The 16,526-nt window shown below is 41.3% G+C and overlaps 1 long non-coding RNA gene across 3 annotated transcripts in view; it reads left to right on the top strand.

Annotated features, from left to right (window-relative positions):
- The first annotated feature begins 121 nt into the window (after nucleotides 1-121).
- The window catches only part of LOC128590740 (uncharacterized), a 31,212-nt gene continuing 14,807 nt past the window's right edge, over nucleotides 122-16,526 (top strand). Inside the window, exons 1-4 of one of the 3 annotated variants that reach the window (XR_008381324.1) lie at nucleotides 122-366; nucleotides 612-1,016; nucleotides 12,813-13,087; nucleotides 14,751-14,842. This is a non-coding gene — a long non-coding RNA (uncharacterized LOC128590740). Of the gene's footprint in view, nucleotides 367-611; nucleotides 1,017-12,812; nucleotides 13,088-14,750; nucleotides 14,904-16,526 lie in introns of those variants that run through there. The other 2 variants (XR_008381323.1, XR_008381325.1) reach the window with 2 other exon arrangements.

The following is a 16,526-nucleotide window of genomic DNA, read 5'->3' as shown; positions in this document are numbered from 1 at the left end:
GTCCCCACCCCGGGACACCAGCGGGCGGGGACGGAGGCCGGAGCGGGGTGGGAGGTGGGGGAAGGCGGCGGCGCTGGTAGCCGAGGCTGGGAGGACGACTGCATTCTCCACTCCGGGACACCTGCGGGGAGGGGCCGGAGGCCGGGGACGGAGGCCGGGGTGGGAGGAGGGGAGGCGGCCGCGCCAGGAGCCGAGGCTGGGAGGACGACTGCATTCTCCACTCCGGGACACCCGCGGGGAGAGGCCGGAGGCCGGGGTGGGAGGAGGGAAGGCGGCGGCGCTGGTAGCCGAGGCTGGGAGGACGGCTGCATTTTCCACTCCGGGACACCCGCGGGGAGAGGCCGGAGGCCGGGGACGGAGGCCGAGGTGGGAGGAGGGGAGGCGGCGGCGCTGGTAGCCGAGGCTGGGAGGACGGCTGCATTCTCCACTCCGGGACACCCGCGGGGAGGGGCCGGAGGCCGGGGTAGGAAGCGGGGAGGCGGCGGCGCCAGGAGCCGAGGCTGGGAGGACGCTCAGACCAGAGCGGCACTCGGGCTGCGCGGGCTCTGGGAGCAGCAGCAGCGCCTCAGTCTCTCCTCATGCCCTCCTTTCTCCCTCCCTTGGTCTCCCAGCTTCCCGCACTCCACACCCCTTTCCCTTACTGCTTTCGATTTCTAGACTTGCCAGCAGTTGCAGAGGCAAGAACAGGTTCATCCGGGTAAGAGGTTCCCGCCCACCCTGGTGCCTTAAGGGGCACCTTGCACCTCCCTTCCGCCCGGGTCTCTCACCTGTCGAGGGAGTTTCAGCGAGGAAAGGCGGGACAGGGCACTGAGTGCCGTGGAAACAGGCTGCGGTTGGCTGAACTGTGCCGTCCGTCCCCCAGCTGGCCCCAGCGTCAGTTCAGGCCCCTGCAGGTACCATCACCGAGCCAGGTGCGCCCTGGGCTCTAGAAGAACAGCGGGTAACGTTGTTAAGGACCACCTTGGAGCGTCAGGAAAATAATACTACCTCAGATAAGAATGTGAAATTATACAAAGGTAAGGGAGTGGGGATTCCAGATGAAGCAAACGGAGGAGGGGAGGGGGCAAAGACCTGAATGCGGAACGCTTGTGAAGTTAGGGAACTTTATTACTCTCAAATAATTTTCCCTGTAAGTGCTCTAGACACAGCTTGAAAGAGGTTACTAAACATTCAGATTTCTAAAATAGAAGAAAAATCCAGATTTGGTAGTAATGGTGGGTAGAGGATGAAGAAACCACAAGCTTCCACCTTTTCTGAGTTTTAGTCTTTTCCCTTTTATCCCCTCCATTTTCCTCATTTTCCTTATTTAAAATGATACCCATAATTTATCTAACCCATTTTTCTTTCTCTCTGTATTTTTTTTTCTTTTGAGATTGCTTTAGGGCTGCTGGGCTGGCGGACTTCTTTCCCTTTGTCTTTATTTGAAGATAATGCATTTCCAGAATGTGTGTGTAAGCAGTGGTATGGAGGTGTGTGTTTGGGAGAAGAGAGGGAGAGGGAGGGAAATGACTCAGATAGGAGAGACCCAGGTGAAAATTGGAGTGTTGGTGTCAGTCCGCCTGATGCCACAGGCTTCAGGATGATAGCAAACAAAGACTTTCAGTAGCAACAAGCCCATTTCTAAAGGTCATTATTGCCACTTTGATTTTAAAAAGTGATGACAGGCTGAAAGGAAAAGTGGAAATTGTAAACATGAGGCATTACAGTCAGACTGGCTCCCCTTTTCCTCACTTGGGGTCGTGGCTGCACCAGAGCTATCACCCTGAGGGGCAGAAATAGGCCAGGATAAGAAGATAGGTTCCATATGGGAATGACTGACTTCTGAATATTTTCATATCCCCAAAATTCGTATGTTGAAATCTTAACTCCTAAGGTATGAGCAAGGGTCTTTGGGAAGTGATTATGAGGGAAGAGCCCTCATAAATGAGATTAATGCTCTTTTCTAAAACAGGTCTGAGGAAGCTCCAATATCTTTCAGTACGTGAAGATGGTAAAAAACTTGCCTGTGAGGAAACAGGCTCTGACCAGACAGCAGATCTGCTGGTGCCTTGATCTTGGGCTTTACAACCTCCAGCACCATGAGAAATAAATCTCTGTTTAATTAATCACTACTAGCTGTTCCATGGTATTTTGTTATAGCTGCCTGAAGGGACCAAAACACTGGTAAGTTCCGGCCCGCTGGCAAACTGGATTCCTGTCCTGTTAGTTTAATGAGATCAGTGCCAAGTGGTAGTGGGAGTCTGAATGTTTAGTTTTATCCAAGAAAATTTCTTGGTGTGTGTTGTTTGATCTCTCTTACTCCCCTCTATCTATCTACACGTATAGCTATCATCAAAGCACATAAACACACATGTACAAATGTAATCAACAAAGAAGGAAGCTTACCTTCTTTGTATAGGTCTAATTTATATGACTACAGAGCAATAGTTGGTATTTATGCATTTATTTTTCCACTACCCATTTCATGTCTCTTTTATCTTTACATAAGAGTCCTAGCTGGTTGGTGTTCTTTACCTTCTGGAGGGACCCACATCTTTATTTCTGTTAGGCCCAAGTTCCCAGTGGTTTTGCCATGACTTAATTGTTTGTAATTTGGCATTCACTTTCCCCAGTGGACAAGGAAGTACCCCGTTTCCCCGAAAATAAGACATCCTCCGAAAATAAGGCCTACTTACAGGAAAGATAAGACGTCCCCTGAAAATAAGACCTAGCGCATCTTTGGGAGCACACCTTAAAATAAGGTACTATCTTAATTTCGGGGAAACAGGGTACCTGTTTCCCCGAAAGGAGCCCTGTAGAATAATCTGTGTTTCAACCATTGTCCTCTCAGAGTCTCATATTTTAAAATCTCAGAAACCCCTGATTCCAGGTCAGTGCCTGGCAAAGAAAATAAAAACATAGATTTTGATTTAAGATGGAGAAATTCGTATAAGAAATATGTTAAAGAGGTACAGAAGACTTGAAAAGCCAGAAAGAGAAACTGAAATAAAACAGATGGCACTTGTAGGCGGCAGCTGTCAGTAATCAGATGAGGAGGACAGAAGGAAGATGTTGGAGCATTTGAACCCAGAAGCGTGGAGAATAAACCCTACATAAATGCAACTGCAACCTCAGAGGAAGGGCTGTTGCTCCACTGTTATTGATTCCTGGGGAGTTCAGAGAATAGACCCCTGAAATTGGGCCAGGATATCTGAGAGGCAGTGCTGGTGTATCCGTACAGAAAATACTTGTGAGGTGGAGGCACTGGCTGGTTGTTATTAGTATTTCTAAAGAAGTACAACGTGGCTGGTTTTGAGATTTCAGGAAGGAAAAATGGAAATTTTCAAGTAAAAAGCATTGTTGTGGTGCTACCAATAGAAAAAGAAGCAAAACCAGAAGAAACAAGTCCCTCTTCCCTACTCCAGTTTTCCATTAGCATCTCCTATTGCTAGGGAGCAGCTGGAAAAGGAAAAATAAAGTGGAGAAGAAAAGATTGGCTTTGATCAGAGAGCTCATAGCACAACAAGCAGGTTGAGTGTGGCCGCGTGGCTTACTGAAGCCAATGAAATGTTCACAGAAATGACAGTATGTCAGTTTCTTTTAGATGTTTCTCCTAGCTCTTTTAGACTTCTGCTATCTAAAATGAATGGAATAGTTCCAGGTTATTCTTAGGCCAAGGAAAAACATAAATCACATGGAACAGAAATAGAATGCATTCGAAGGCTTGGCTAGCCAGACAACTAGCAAAACTCTTAATATTAAAAATAAATGCATGCTGTTATATGCCACTGACATTTCAAAAATATTTTTTTATAAAACAAAATAAGTAAAACACTAAGCTTCTTCCTCTATTAAATGGGAATAATAATATTATCAATCTCTTACAGTTAGAGTCATTTTTGCTGGGAAAGAGAGAAATGTATTAATACAATGAATAATTCTCTACTCTAAATGAGATGAATTTAATTTGTTTGACTGTCAGTTTGACTATCTTTTTGACTGGTTCTTTTTATAGACAGATGAAAGTAATGGAAAAATTCCATTTGTCTAGAGCAGGTGTGCCATGGCACACCGGTGTGCTGTGAGAGGATGTTAGGTGTGCCATGAAAAATTTTAAAGATTGTTAATCAAATTATTCTTGAAAGAAGTTCAAAGCTCTGTAAGTATATTCTTTGTTTTTACTCTTTTTTTTTTTTTTGATCAACATAAGTGTGTCCTGGAAGTTTATAGTTTCAAGTATGCTGTGAGATTTAAAAAGTTTGAAAAATACCGGTCTAGAGGTTAGAATTTAACCAACTTGATAGTCTTGACAATCTTGACATTGTTTCATGGCAAGGAAAGGTACATTATCCTGAAAATATTATTGTCTATAATTTTTAACTCCTCTTTTCAAAAACCTAAAAAAAACTCACCTCATTTGTATATTGCTTTAAAGTTTATAGAATTCTTTTCCATCCATTTCCTTTTTTTTATTATTAAATCATAGCTGTGTACATTAATGCGATCATGGGGCACCATACACTAGCTTTATAGACCATTTGACACATTTTCATCACACTGGCTAACATAGCCTTCCCGGTATTTTCTTAGTTATTGTGTAAGACATTTACATTCTACATTTACTAAGTTTCACATATACCCTTGTAAGATACACCGCAGATGTAATTCCACCAATCACCCTCCCTCCGCCCACCTCTCCCCTCCCTCCCCTCCTTTTACCCCTTCCCCCTATTCTTAGGCTATAACTGGGTTATAGCTTTCATGTGAAAGCCATAAATTAGTTTCATAGTGGGGCTGAGTACATTGGATACCTTTTCTTCCATTCTTGAGGTACTTTACTAAGAAGAATATGTTCCAGCTCCATCCATGTAAACATGAAAGAGATAAAGTCTCCATCTTTCTTTAAGGCTACATAATATTCCATGGTGTATATATACCACAATTTATTAATCCATTCGTGGATCGATGGGCACTTGGGCTTTTTCCATGACTTAGCAATTGTGAATTGGGCTGCAATAAACATTCTGGTACAAATATCTTTGTTATGATGTGATTTCTGGTCTTCTGGGTATATGCCTAGTAGAGGAATTATAGAATAGAATGGCAGATTTATTTTTAGATCTCTAAGTGTTCTCCAAACATCTTTTCAAAAGGAATGTATTAATTTGCATTTCCACAGCAGTGTAGAAGTGTTCCCTTTTCTCCACATCCACACTAACATCTCTGGTCTTGGATTTTGTGATATGGGCTAATCTTACTGGAGTTAGATGATATCTCAAAGTAGTTTTGATTTGCATTTCTCTGATGATTAAAAATGATGAGCATTTTTTCATATGTCTGTAGGCTGTGCACCTGTCTTCTTCAGAGAAGTTTCTCTTCAAGTCCCTTGCCCAGACTGCAATGAGATCACTTGTTCTTTTCTTGCTTATACGTTTGAGTTCTCTGTGGATTCTGGTTATTAAACCTTTGTTGGAGACATAACCTGCAAATATCTTCTCCCATTCTGAGGGCTGTCTACATGCTTTACTTACTATGTTCTTGGCTGTGCAGAAGCTTTTTAGTTTGATCAGGTCCCAGTAGTGTATTTTTGAAGCTGCTTCAATTGCCCTGGGGGGTCCTCATAAAATACTCGCCCAGACCGATTTCTTCAAGAGTTTTCCCTGTACTCTCTTCTAGTATTTTTATAGTTTCATGTCTTAAGTTTAAATCTTTAATCCACTGAGAGTCCATCTTAGTTAATGATGAAAGGTGTGGGTCCAGTTTCAGTCTTCTGCAGGTTGCCAGCCAGTTCACCCAGCACCATTTGTTAAATAGGGAATCTTTTCCCCACTGAATGTTTTTAATTGGCTTGTCAAAGATCAAATAACGGTAAGTAGCTAGATTCATCTCTTGGTTCTCTATTCTTTTCTAGACATCTACTTTTCTGTTTTTGTGCCAGTACCATGCTGTTTTGATCACTATTGATTTATAGTATAGTCTGAGGTCTGGCAGCGTGAATCCTCCTGCTTTGTTTTTATTTCTGGGTAATGTCTTGGCTATTCGAGTTTTTTTCTGATTCCATATACAACGAAGTATTATTTTTTCAAGATATTTAAAGTATGACAGTGGAGCTTTAATAGGGATTGCATTAAAATTGTATATTGCTTTGGGTAGTATGGACATTTTAACAATGTTGATTCTTCCTAGCCATGAGCATGGTATGTTTTTCCATTTGTTAACATTTTCAGCTATTTTTTTCTTAGAGTTTCCTAGTTCTCTTTATAGAGATCTTTCACATCCTTTGTTAGATAAGCTCCCAAATATTTCATCTTCTTTGGCACTACTGTGAATGGGATAGAGTCCTTAACTGTTTTTTCAGCTTGACTATTTTTGGTATATATAAAGGCTACCGATTTACGAATGTTGATTTTGTAACCTGAGACGCTGCTGTATTCCTTGATCACTTCTAAGAGTTTTGTAGTAGAATCCCTGGTGTTTTCCAGATATACAATCATATCATCTGCGAAGAGCGAAAGTTTGATCTCTTCTGACCCTATATGGATACCCTTGATCACTTTTCTTCCCTAATTGTGGTGGCTAAAACTTCCATTACAATGTTAAAGAGCAATGGAGACAGGAACTTGTCTGATTCCTGATCTGAGTGGAAATGATTTCAATTTAGCTCCATTCAATATGATACTGGCTGTGGGTTTGCTGTAGATGGCCTCTATCAGTTTAAGAAATGTCCCTTCTATACCAATTTTCTTAAGTATTCTGATCATGTAGGGATGCTGTATATTGTCAAAAGCTTTTTCTGCATCGATTGAGAGAATCATATTGTCTTTGTTTTTTAATTTGTTTTTGTGCTGAATTATACTTATAGATTTACGGATATTGAACCAGCCTTGAGTCCCTGGGATAAAACTGACTTGGTCATGATGTATAATTTGTTTGATATGTTGCTGGATTCTATTTGTTAGGATCTTGTTGAATATTTTAGCATCTATATTCATTAGTGATATTGGTCTATAATTTTCTTTACTTGTTGGGTCTTTTCCTGTTTTGGGGATCAGGGTGATGTTTGCTTCATAGAACATGTTGGGTAGTCTTCCTTCTTTTTCTACATTTTGGAACAGGTTGAGTAGTACAGGTGCTAATTCCTCTTTAAAGGTTTGGTAGAATTGTGATGTGAAACCATCTGGTCCCGGGCTTTTCTTTTTAGGGAGATTTTGTATGGTTGATGCTATTTCAGAACTTTATGTGGGCCTGTTCAACATTTCCACTCGATTCTGGCTAAGTTTTCGAAGGTGACATGCTTCCAAGTACTGGTCAATTTCCTTCAGATTTTCATATTTCTGAGAATAAATTTTCTTATAATACTTATGAAGGATTTTTTTTTAATTTCTGAGGAGTCTGTTGTTATTTCATCTTTGTTGTTTCTGATTGATGAGATTAGAGATTTTACTCTTTTTATCCTGCTTAGGTTAGTCAAAGGTTTATCTATTTCATTCACCTTTTCAAAAAACCAACTTTTTGATTTATTGATCTGTTGTATAATTCTTTTGTTTTCAATTTCATTTAATTCGCTCTAATTTTGGTTAGTTCTTTCCTCTACTGGGTTTGCGGTTGGAATGTTCTTCCTTTTCCAGTTGCTTGAGATGTCTCATTAAGTTGTTAACTTCCTCTCTTTCTGTTCTCTTGAGGAAGGCTTGCAGTGCTATAATTTCCCTCTTAGGACTGCCTTTGCGGTATCCCAGAGGTTCTGATCATTTGTGTCTTCACTGTTGTTTTGTTCAAAAAATTTGGCAATTTCCTTCTTAATCCTTCTCTTACCCAGCTATCATTCAGCATGAGGTTATTTAACTTCCATGTTTTTGTATGAGTATGCAGATTCCTGTTGTTACTGAGTTCAACTTTTCTTCCATGGTGGTCTGAGAAGATGCAAGGAATAATTTCTATTCCTTTAAATTTACTGAGGTTAGACTTGCGACCTAAGATGTGATCAGTTTTGGAGTATGTTCTGTGGGCTGATGAGAAGTATGTGTGTTCAGTTTTGTTGGGATGAAATGTTCTGTAGATGTCTGCTAAATCCAAATGTTGGATGGTTAGGTTTAAATCTAAAATTTCTGAACTCAGCTTCTTATTGGAAGATCAATGCAACACTGCCAAAGGAGTGTTGAAATGTCCGACTATTATTTAGCTGAAGGAAATAAAGTTGCTCATGTCTGTTTTAGTTTCTCTTATAAATTGAGGTGCATTCTGGTTGGGTGCATAGATATTAATAATTGAAATCTCATCATATTGAGTATTACCCTTAACAAATATGAAGTGACCATTCTTATCCTTCCTTATTTTTGTTGGTTTAAAGCCTACTGTATCTGCAAATAAAATTGCAACACCTGCTTTTTTCTGATTACCATTTGCCTGAAATATAGATGACCATCCTTTCACCCTGAGTCTATATTTGTCTTTTAAGGTAAGATGTGACTCCTGTATGCAGCAAATATCTGGCCTAAGTTTTTGTATCCAGTCAGCCAACCTGTGCCTCTTTAGAGGACAGTTTAAGCTGTTCACATTAATGGAGAATATTGATAAGTCTGGTAAAATTTTGGGTATCGAGTTTTTCGAAAGTCCAGTGGACATGTTTAATCCTTTTGCCACTGTGGAAGTTGGAGTTTTATCAAGTTTCTGAGTGAGTTTACTTTTGTGGTAGAGGATTGGGCTGCTCATTATGGAAGATAGGTCTGAGAATATCCTGAACACGTAGTTTGGTTATGGAAAATGTCTTCAACATATGAATGTCATTAAAGTATTTAATTTCTCCATCATAAATGAAATTCAGTTTAGCTGGATACAGGATCCAGGGTTGAAAGTTATCTTGCTTTAGGAGATTAAAAGTCGATGACCACACTCTTCTGGCTTGAAATGCTTCAGCAGAGAGATCTGCAGTCATTCTAATATTCTTCCTTTTGTAGGTAATGGATTTCTTACGTCTGGTTGCTTTCAGAATTTTCTCATTCATATTAACTTTAGTGAAGTTAATTATGATATGCCTGGAGGATGTCTTACTGGGATTGAGTCATGCTGGGGTTCTGAAACTGTCTGCTGATTCTGAATTTCAGAATCTCTTGGCATGTTTGGAAAATTCTCTTTCATAATTTCATGAAGAGGGGCCTCTGTGCCTTGTGAGGCCACTTCATCACTTTTAGGATTCCAATGAGGCGTATATTAGCCTTCTTTGAATTATCCCAGAGCTCTCTGAGAGAATGATCCGTTTTTGCTCTCCATTTCTCTTCCTCTTTGAGAGTTTGGGAGCATTCAAAGGCTTCGTCTTCAATTCAGATATCCTTTCTTCTTCTTGCTCCACTCTGTTACTGAGGGATTCTACTGTATTTTTCAGATCATTGAGGGCTTCAAATTCTTGCTTCAGTGCATCAAAATCTTTGGTGGTTTTGTCTTTAAATTCGTTAAATTCTTGAGAGAACTTTTGAATTTCTCCTCCAATTTCTAATTCTGAGTTTTGAATTGCTCCTTGAATTTCTAATTCCAAATTTTCCTCCATTCAAATTCTGAATTCTATTTCTGACATCTCGGCCAGCTGTTTATAAATGGGATCTTTAGTTACATCTGCCATATCTTTCCTTGGGGGAGGGGGGAGTGTTGATCTATTCTGGTTATTCATGTTACCAGAGTTTTCCCGCTCATTCCGCCCCATGATTGTTTTACACCATTTGATTTTTCCCCTGGAGCTTTGTCGAGGATCCGTACAGTGCTGTGGCCTGAGAAACTGGGGACCTGTTTTGTGTGGTGGGGCTAAGTCTTTCTGTCTTGTTTTCAGCTGGTCTCTGTTCAACCCTGGTGAAACAGTTACTCTCGGTTGAAGTCTCAGCTGTGGAGAAATACTAGTGATTAAGTCACCCCATTCCCCACAGGCAACAATCAGAAGAGGAAAATGAAACCTTCCGACAACCACACACCCAGGGCACCACCTGAATAGTCCTCGGGCGATTGGCTCAGTTCAAAAGGTCTAAATCGATTGTCTCAGTCAGCATCTGTCTCAGGTGGGAGAGTTTAAAAGGTCTCTGGCAACTGGATCACAGGGGTCTGGTAACTACTCAGATATGGCTTGCTCCAGTGCTCCATGGAGTCAGGAGGACCCACCCATGAAATAGATCAGTCTGGGAAGGTTGATGCCTTCTTCCCCACCTTGCACCTCTGTCACATCCAGTCACTGATAGCCCCCAGGGCTGTGAACCAGTTGCCTGTAGTGAACAGATACTCCAGGTTTTTGCACCTGCCTGAATCACAAGGAAATCTATTTTTGCTAGCCAGGTTGCTGCACTCTGCTTCTATCTAGCAGGGGGAGGTGAGGCCTGACAACCTTGAGCGCTTGATGGAGGTTGGGGGGTGTTCACTCAGTTCCAGCCCCGACCCTGATTGATGTTACTGACAGAACAGAAAAGAACAACTTTGTGGGAATTTGTTTCTGTGCCTGCTAAATTCCCCCACAGAAGAGAAGCTGTTTTGAGTTCCCAGAGCCTGCACCTCAGGCCCTGTCCTTGTTCCTGCAGGTTTGTATTTGGTTACCTATCAGTTCTAGCCTCCTGTCTTCATTTGTCTATAGGCTGATGATCCCCTGAGGGCCGGATGGCTCAGTAAAGCAGTCCTCTGGGTCAGCCCCGCCCTGGGAACTTCCCGGCTCTGTGCATGCATTTCTAGTCCCTGTGCTCCACCCAGGCTGGTACTGCCTCAGGCAAACCCTTTACTCATGGGGCCTGCATTTCCTTCCCAGATCTGTTCCATGGTGGTTGCCACCTGAGTAGATGCCCGGCCTCCTCTGGTTGCCCAGGGAGACAGGGGGTGTGACTCCAAAATATCCAGGAGTGAGCCCTATTGTAGTCAAAAGATGGCTGCTGCTCTGTGCCTCGAGGCACCTCTGCTCTGGTGTGGTTCCCTCTCAGCTGACCGTCCTCTCCTCACTCCCATGTGGCTGAGTCAGCACTGACCAGCTGCAGTTTTGGTCCTGTCCACACCCCTCGAGAAATCACCCAAGAATGTGGACTCCTGTGGGACAGGCCTCCAGACCTCAGAGTGAGAGTAGAGGGGAGTGCTGGGAGCTCAGAGTTGCAGGTAGAGAATATATACAGTTTTATGCCTGGCAGGAGAACGCCATGGCACCCTAGTAGGGGAGAGGGTAGGTAAGTACAGTTTTTAGAGGGTCTCTCCTGTGGAGTATAGTGGGAGGACCTTTGAACTCTGCTTGTTTGTTTGTGGAGCACTCCAAGCCATTCTCATAGGGGAGGGGACTCCCGTCAGCTTGGTGATTGAGTTTGTAACATTTGTTTGTATCCTTGGGGTCGTAGCTGACCTCAGCAGGGTTGATGTGCGTTCTTCAACTGTCTCTCTTGGTGCAGCTGTAATCCACCAGGTTACTTGCTAAATTTCTGTCCTTTAACTCTCCTTCTGGACAGGAGCCTCTTTTGAAAGCTGGCTTTAGTCAGCCATCTTGTCTCCCAGTTCTCCATCCATTTCCAATTTATTTCCACACCAGTCCTTTTAGAATGAGAGGACAAATATTATTTCCTTTTTATGCATGAAGAAACTAAGTCTCCCCTAGATAAGAAAAGGTAATAAGAGGTTAAGAAGTTTGTCAATATTATAATTGAGAAAAAGACATCAAGATTTCTGATAAATTTCTTCTATTAGAAACACCAATTATGTTAATTTTTTATTACTCTTGACAACCAGTAAGTGTCTGTTAATTTTAAAAACTCATTTTAGGTCTTTTTTGTTTCACATACTAACTGACTTTGTCTTTGGGTAAAACAAGAATAAAATTAAATGCCTTTGTCATGTAAGAAAGATTCCTATCAAACTCAGCTGGTTCTTGAAGATGTAATATACATAGGAAACAGATTCAGTCAACAGAGGATTCATTGCTCTTAACTCTTCTAGAAACAGAAGATACAAGAAAGTCTTTGAAGAACCTGATTTGCATTTTTTATTTTGTGGTTGAAACCATGGCCTTGTTTCTCTGTAAGATGAGTTTAAGGTTTCTGAGTGGTTTTCTGTTTAGGTGAACCTTTCTTCTTTGCGACAGACTGTTTATTAACCTGCTTTGTGGGAGTTTCTCATTTTCAGCTGTTTACTCACTTATTCCTTCAATGGGAATAGACATTTTTCTGAAGTTTTCCTTTTTAAAATACGTTATGAAATTGTACAAACCTTCTTCATCAGTATTAAATGCATCTCTAACATTCTAACAAGTATGTTTCCCATACTTGACAGCATATGGAGCATATCCAACCACTTACAAAGAATTTATAATCATGAATTATAGTCTTCCACAGGTATCAGAGGTATCAGTGGATACTGAAACTGTTAGATAAATGAACCACTTGTGATTCCATATTTACTTTCATTTGCAATTTATAACTCATATAACAAAGAATAATGGACTAAGAGATACAGTCCTGATCTGTGTCTTCAAAGAAGGTTGAGTCTGATTTAAACAGTCATTTAGTTCAGGGCACGGCACTAAGCATCTGTAGATGGATGCAGAGAGTGGAGAGTGGAGGTGGAGAGTGTTAAAAGCAGTGCCAGGTCTGCACATTTATATACCAAATGAACATGTCAAAGAGCCTAACAATGGATTGGGAGAGAAACACTTAGGTGTTTTACATGAATAGATACTTGTACCTTGTTTTCCATATGTGTGAAATGGAGATGATAATGATGAAGGTGATGACAACCCAAATGGATACATATTACTGAATATTTTCTATGAGCCAAGCATCGATCTTAATGTTTCACTTATATTGAATCTATTTAATTCTTTTTTTTTTTTTTTGTAGAGACAGAGTCTCACTTTATCGCCCTCGATAGAGTGCCATGGCATCACACAGCTCACAGCAACCTCCAACTCCTGGGCTGAAGCGATTCTCTTGCCTCAGCCTCCCGAGCAGCTGGGACTACAGGCGCCCGCCACAACGCCCAGCTATTTTTTGGTTTGCAGTTCAGCCGGGGCCAGGTTTGAACCCGCCACCCTCGGTATGTGGGGCTGGTGCCCTACCGACTGAGCCACAGGCGCCACCCCGAATCTATTTAATTCTTACAACAACCTTATGAGGTAATTACTTTTATGATTATCCCATTTTACAAATAAGGCACAGAGAGATTGAGTAAATTATACTCAAGGTCTCTTGGATAGTAGATAACATCATGGCTTTTCGTCCACACAAGTAACAGCTTCCTTCACTTCAGTCGGAAGTCTCATTTGGATCAACTTACCATGCACATGATATCATTCTACTCCTCACTGTGCATAGCTCTGAAATGCCATGGAAGTTTCTGACCCATAGAGAGGTGAAAGAAAAGGACCAAAAGGTGGAGAATGTTAAAAGCAGTGCCAGGTCTGCAAAAGATGATGTTGGTATTTTAATGGGCATTGCGTTCAATCTATATATCCCTTTGGGTAGTGTAGGCATTTTAACAATATTGATTCTACTGATCCATACACATAATATATGTTTTTGTCTTTTTATGTGCACACATGCTGGTAGAACAATGAAATTAAGTGTGTGGGAGGTAAGGAAAGGGAGGAGTAAATTCACCCCTAATATATATAGTGCACACTGTCTGGGTGAAAGGCACATTTATAACTTTGACTCAATCTGTACAAAAGCAATACATAACCCAAACATCTATACCCACATAATATTACGAAATAAATAAATAAAATAAAATACTTTTTTAAAAAAGCAGTGTCAGGCATTTTAGGTTGCGTGAAAGTCTCCCAATTCTGCCTATATATCCCTTTACTTGAGCCACGTTGGAAAGGCAAGCAGGAAATCTAATATGGCTCAAGTAAAGGCATATATAGGCTTTCTGCCTATAATTTTACTTTAGTTTGATAAGCAGTTGAGTGTCTACATGCAAAAGTGACATTATCAACATTATATTTAAAGGAGAGGGTGCTTGTAATAGTATAAAAAATGAAAGGTGTACAGTAAAGATGATGTCTTTGTTCAGGTGCTAAGGGGTTAGAGCTGTGAAATAAGGAGAAACGAGGTAAATCCAAGATTGTAATTCACAAGAATATCCATTCAAAACACAGAAGATAAGGAAGAAGGAGGAAGAAAAAACCAAAGCTGTCTACATGGTTATAAACCTTATATGCAGGAAAATGTATGCTAGAGAAGGGAGGCATTTTCATTTAAAAGGCAAACTCATTGTATGATGGGCTATGACATAGTAGAAAATTACATGTCTACGTGGAAATGTCTTATAACAGAGTTGTCCAAATTGCACAGGTATTCAAGAGTGTTTTAAGTAATAGATGGCCTTAATGCTCTTCAATCAAAATCTACTCAACATGGAAATGTGGTTTCAGAACTAAGATCAAAGTCTTGATTTAGGGGGAAAATTAAAATGCACACAAACAAAAAGCCCAAGATCTGAAATGTAGTGTCTGCTCAGTAGAATTTACTTGTTGTGTTCAGCTGTCCTAAGCTACTAGTCTAAGATTAAACAAAATGTTGGTCTCTTTTTAATCATTTAATTAGTTTGATTTAATCTGGGTATGTAAAGGCATTTTCAGCTTTACAGTTAGTAAGGGAACACTGAATTTAAACAAGTTTTTTCAGCAGAGACTAACTAGAAATGCTTTTTTCTCTCTGGGATAGAACAATTCATACTCACTAATCATCTTGTTTACTTATGACTGTGTTTTTTTTCCATTTGTTTGTTTGGTTCTTATTGAACACAGAGGCTTTCCATCCCCTTTTTTACAGATCATGGAGATAGAAGCAAAGAAACACATGGTCATCCTGGCCTGGAGTTACCCCTGTGTGGTGGCAATAATTTGGAACCTTCTTGGTACCAAGTTGTGAATAAAAATGTTTTTAAATGCGATCACCACATGGCCTTTAGCCTAAGGGGCTCTGTCTGAAGAACTTTATTAGGCTTCTTAATAACCATGTTCCTGTAGGGAAATTAAGGTTTTATTTTAATTTGTTTTGTTCAAACACTTTTATTTTCGAAAAGGTTGATGCAAGAATGCTCCCTGCTGCATACAAGTCTAAATAAATTGGAAGAAAATAGATTTGGGAGATATATATTCCCTTCTTTTTTTTTTGGCAGTTTTTGGCTGGGGCTGGGCTTGAACCCACCACCTCTGGTGTATGGGGCCGGCACCCTGCTCCTTTGAGCCACAGGCACTGCCCTCAAAATATATTCTTTGTCTTGTTTTCTTGTTACTATCGCTCTCATTGGTACATACAGCTAATCAACTCTACACAGCCTCCATATTGAGTACTTGGTGTTGGGAGACCTGAGATGGCAGGGACGCAGTAAAGGGACAGAAAATCTGGCACAGAAATGAAACAAGTGCAGTGACTGATGTGTTTTTTCAAACTTGTGTTATAAAGGACTGCCTTCTAAAGAAAAGTCTCACATTATAACGTTTACATAAATATTGATCACCACAGGAAGGCCCACAGATGGCATAGCATACCCATAGTAGGGAAATATATAGAATATATTCTTTTATGTGGGTATTGATATATAATTCCACCTACTATGAAAATATGAAGGGCATGGAAGCTCTCTTCGAAAAAAGGCAAACTAGTCCCATGGCAGAGATTACATTAGAAACTTTTCACACAAGCTCTTCTGTTTTACTGTATTTACTAAGTGTGCCTTGAGTAGCCATCACTTCTGTATAAGATTATTGCCACCAGGACTGCATCGTGAGCACATTTTCAATTGCCTATAAGTTCCAGTATCAATCTTTTCTTCTCTTTTCCTTTTTTTTTTTGTGGTTTTTGGCCAGGGCTGGGTTTGAACCTGCCACCTCCGGCATATGGGACCGGCGCCCTACTCCTTGAGCCACAGGGGCTGCCCTTCTTCTCTTTTCCTAACAGCGTCCATATTTTCTTGTACATTTGCTGTAGTGTTTGAGTGTCTGCATTCAGAACTGCTAGAGTGAAACTTAATTCCTTAATTTGCTCAATTAGTGCCAGGGTCCCCAGCCCCCAGGCCACAGACTGGTACTGCAAGTGGCTCTTTTGGAATCAGTTGCACAGCAGGAGGTGAGTGACTCGTAAGCCAGGAAGCTTCATCTGTATTCACAGCCAATCATCATCACTCACATCACCACCTGAACTCTGTACTTGTCATATCAGCAGGGCATTAGATTCTCATGGGAGGGCAAGTCCCACTGTAAACTGCACATGTGAGAGATCCAGATTGTGACCCCTTATGAGAGTCTAATGTCCATCCCCAACACATCCATGGAAAATTGGTCTTCCATGAAACTGGTCCCTGCCTAGTGCCAAGAAGGTTGGGAAGGGGAGGCGGAGCAAGATGGCAGCCGAGTAACAGCTTCCTTGCATCTGGGCACCGTGAGTCGGGGGAGATAGGACTCCAGGCATCTCTGGCTGGTGGGAACTGCCCATCATCACTCCTATGAGGCTACAGGGAGTCAGCAAGAGACTTCTGGACCCCAAGAGGAGGATTAAAACAGTGGAAAACCGGCAAGTGGTCGCGTGTGTTCAATCCGTCTAAAC

Source organism: Nycticebus coucang, chromosome 7, assembly GCF_027406575.1.
Source record: "Nycticebus coucang isolate mNycCou1 chromosome 7, mNycCou1.pri, whole genome shotgun sequence".
NCBI lineage: Eukaryota > Metazoa > Chordata > Mammalia > Primates > Lorisidae > Nycticebus > Nycticebus coucang.
This window is presented reverse-complemented; position numbering and strand designations above follow the sequence as displayed.